Here is a 4,671-nt window from a genome sequence, read left to right on the forward strand (position 1 = left end):
AGGCAGTTAGGGGTGATCAGGCAGGCAGGCGAGCAGTTAGGGGTGATCAGGCAGGTAGGCGAGTGGTTTGGGGCAATTAGGCAGGCAGGCAGAGGCAGTTAGGGGTGACAAGAAAGGCAGGCAGAGTGGTTAGGGGCAATCAGGCAGGTAGGCAGAGTGGTAGGGGCGATTAGGCAGGAAGGCAGGAGGGTGGTTAGGAGCCAGCAGTGCCAGATTGCCAGAAGGATGTCCCACTGCCGGTTTAGGCCCAATCCCACATCGGGCCTAAACCAGCAGTCGGACATCCCCCGAGGGGTCCTGCGAGGGTGCAGGCCAGACTGCGGACCCCTTCCCCCCTACATGAATTTCATGCACCAGGCCTCTAGTTACAATATAATAGTCTATCTCTGCAGCACTGACTGATATCACAAAGAAATGAGTTTTATTGCTACAGATTTTTCTGAGGAGTGCGAAGTGGCTAGATTCAATGAATTGAAGGTGTACCAGGAAAGTTTTGTATTTTATATTTACTCAGATATTAAGTTCAATATTATAATTGCTCTTTTTTTTTTCAAAAAAAAATCTCATTTTCTTTTTAACTAAAGTGTGTTTCCATATAACAATAATGGAGTTATTTCAGAATTCCTGTTGTGATCACTTATGCATTACCTACCAACTGATTAAACTGCTAGTCCTGTCTATAGGCAGATATGAAGGCATATGAAACATGCCCATTCAAGCAAAATCCGAAATAGCATGGAATGACAAAATTTTCATACTGCATTCAGAAATTAAAAGAAGCTGGTTGAGAGGTGAGTAATTGAACATAATATCCTCTCCCAGGTAGTTGTGTTATTTGCCGTTGCCAGTAAACTAGCAGCAACTCATTCCTCTTAGGTGAAGGTAGGATTCAGAATTTTTTTTTTTTTTTTTTTAATTTTCAAAATTGAACTATATGTGAATCTACTAAACAAAATAAGCTGACAAATAAAATGGATTCAGAGACATGAAAGCATGCAACAAATTGACAAAGCATACCCTTTTTATCATTTAAAAATATTTTTATTGATTTCAGAGAGGAAGGAAGAGGGAGAGATAGAAACATCAATGATGAGAGAGAACCATTGATCGGCTGCCTTCTGCACACCCCCTACTTGGGCTCGAGCCCGCTGTTATGGGTTGACTCAGCGAGATAGACCACCGACTGAGCAGTTATGGAATATAAAAATAGTCCACTTGACCTAAACACTGAGGATACTTTTCTTCTTCTTGTATGACTACTAGAACTTAGTCCAGAAGAAATATTATTTTATCACCAGCACTTGAGTTTACAGTCAAGTGATTTTAATGTTTATAAAATCACTGTAATAACTGTTTAATAATTTAACACTTGGAATCTACCCAATTAAAAACACAGATTTTAAAGACAAAGTCATCATCATGTCTGCTAACATCATCATCATCATCATCATTCTTGTCATCATCAGCATTTTGGCCAAGAAACATTGGGCATTTCCTAAATGCCAGATACTGTACTAAAATCTCCTAAGAATTATTCTGTTTAATTGTCAGAGTAATCCCCTGAGGTAGGTATTGTTGTTATCCTCATTTCATTTATTAGGCACCGAGAAGCTAAGTAACTTGCTCCACATCTTTCATCTGTAAGAAGTAGGGTCTGACTCATAGCTACTAAAAGAGATCCACTCATTTTAATGTAGAAGTGAGGACACAGCCAACCTCAATGGGAAAGCAAATGGGAACAAGGAAAGAAGGAAGGGCCAGCGTGCCACCTACAGTCTCATCCTGCCTGGTGGGATGACAGGAGATGGAGATGGAATAATATTCATTGAAACGTACAATAGCAATCAACGAAAGAACAAAAAATTTTACAATCCTGAAAAGTTGGGAGGCGGGGAGAGGAGATCGGCAGTTGGGTTTGTGCACTGCATTCTAACCTTAAGCAAGCTAAATTTTACCCTTTCAAAGCAGGGAGAGTATTTTGCTAAGTGAAATAAGCCAGTCAGAGAAAGACAAGTACCCTATGCTTTCACTTACATGTAGAATCTAATGAATAAAATAAGCTAACAACAAAATAGAAACAGACTCATAGATACAGAGAACAGACTGACAGGTGTCAGAGGGGAAGAGTGTTGAAGGCTTGGTAAAAAAAAATCAAGGGATTAAGCAAAGAAAAAGAACTTCATAGACACAGGCAGCAGTATAGTGACTACCAGAGAAAAATAGAGGTGTGTGAGGTAGAGAAAGGTATAGGGGGAATAAATGGTAATGAAAGGAATGTTGATTTGGGGTAGTAAATACACAATTCAATATACAGATGATGTACCTGAAGTCTATATAATTTTATTAAACAATGTCACCTCAATAAATTCAATTAAAAATATATATAAAAGATACTTAGAGTGCCACATGAAACCTCAAGTACCCACAAAAACAAAATGGTAGAGTGGTTTTCTTTTCCCCCGTGCAATGGGGGTTTTACTAAACCTCAGAATTGCTAAAATAAACTGAAAGCAAAAAACAAATAGAAAAATCTAAACTAAATATGATGATCCCTTCCCATTTCTCCTATAGCAAAGTGTTTCTTTAATAAACAAACAGAAAAATCTAAACTAAATATGATGATCTCTTCCCATTTCTCCTATAGCAAAGTGTTTCTTTAATATAAAAACAATTTCTTTATACAATAATTCAGAAATAAGTGCATAATCTCACAGATTGAATCCATGGTCCACCTTCTAATTATCTAACATAATAAACTCTCAGACATCCTGGACTTTTATGTGAGAAACAGAGAGATTAAGTACAACCAAACTCATTTGGCTACATGTGTGCCTGGTCTTTACCTTGTGGGCTTTGACAGAAGCAAACCTCAAAGCCAGAATACTAGGTCCCATGTAAATGCTGGATCATAAATGCCAACAAAGGGATGAGAATTATATTACAGGTGGTAAATTATAGCCCGAAGAAAGGGCACATGTTCCAACCAAGTTTCTAGTCTATTGTAGTCCTGCTGTAACACACACCTTGTGTTGCCAGATCTTCACAATTTTCAGGAAAAAATCTGCTTTCACAACCGAGGAAGACCACAGTTTAAAACCTCCTGCAACAATGCATCTATGCATGTTGTACAATATAGCAAATATTCCTTTAACATCGTAACTGAACTCACAAAAAGGTAAGGGAAATTTGGAGCTAAAATTAAAGAGGAAAGTGAAATACAGATTCTGAAACTGAAATTGATGCTGCCCTACCCTTAGGGAGAGAGACTGGCCTTGGTAAACAAGGCTTTGGGTTAAGTGGCCATGAAAGAGAGGAGATAGAAACTGAGACCCCTACATAAAACCCCTACACAAAGTCAGGAACCTCAAATGATGACACCTCCTGTGAACACAATGTACAGAGTCACTCTACCAATCACTAACAGATCTTCATTAAAAGGACTACTACAGTATGTCCTCCAGACGAAAGGAAATTGATCACAGAAAGTGGAAAGGAGGTGCAAGATATAAGGTAAGTAAAGAATATGAGTAATCTTTAATAAGCATTGACTAATAGAAAATTATAGCAACAATAATGACAATAATAATGATGAATTCTGGTGTTAGAAGAGTGAGAAGAAAGTGAAATATTGAACAGTAATATTAAACAGTAAGAGAATTATTTTTTTTTAAAAAAACCACCATGTTTTTTTGATTTTAGAAAGAGAGGAAGGGAGAAGGATATATATAAACATCGATTGGCTGCATCCTGCATGCCCCCTACTGGGGATCAAACCCACAACCTGGAATCAAACCAGTGACCTCCTGGTTCCTGTGTCAATGCTCAACCACTGAGCCACACCAGCCGGGTGACAGGAAGAAAATTCTAATGGTGATAGCATTAACTCTAGAGTTTGTACATTATGGAATGCACCTGGGAGAGTCCACACTGTGACTCAAGGCTGGCTGCCAACAGCGCTGGTGTCTGTGAGCAAGTGAATCTGTGTGCAGTCTCTTTAGGACAATGGGTTTCCACAGCCCTGTGTTTTCTGTCTCATTGAAGATCCAGGTGAGTGGATGAGGCAAGTCTCTGGGAGTCAAGGGAAGGGGGGAGTGTTCATCGTGTTCATGCATATTCTGATTTAGTGCAGGCAGTGCCTGCAGGCTATGCCTGTAGCCTGAGGGCTCAACACTGGGATAATAGTGGACCTCCCTTAGGAGCCACTCAACTCAGCCCCTCACAAATATCTGGCATCTTTTGAGATGCTGTCCCTTTGCTAAGTGTCTTGGAGGGAATCTGTATGTGAGCCCTTTAAGAGGTTTCCTGTAGCCCCAGATGGAATCCCTTTGAGCTGAGTGGGGCAGGGTCTTTGGGAGTCACCAGGGTGAAGCAAGCAGTACAGATTCAGATTTGGAGCTCACCTGCAGGACGTGTGCTAAGACGGCTCAGCACAGGGACAATGATGTGATGTTACTTTCTTAAATGACTATGAAAACATTCTATTGTAGGACTTGTCATCTAGGCAATTGTTTTTTATTTCTTATTGACCTGATAGTGAAACCCTTTATTTAGTCTTTAGGCTCCTTATTCTACCTCTACTTATTTCCTTTTTCTTCAAGTCATACTATTCTAGTTTGTGCCTGTGGGGAATGTGGGACTGGGAGCTTCAGAATCTTTTTTTTTTTTTTTTTT

This window comes from Myotis brandtii, unplaced genomic scaffold (genome assembly GCF_000412655.1).
Source record: "Myotis brandtii unplaced genomic scaffold, ASM41265v1 scaffold1164, whole genome shotgun sequence".
Classification (NCBI taxonomy): Eukaryota; Metazoa; Chordata; class Mammalia; order Chiroptera; family Vespertilionidae; genus Myotis; species Myotis brandtii.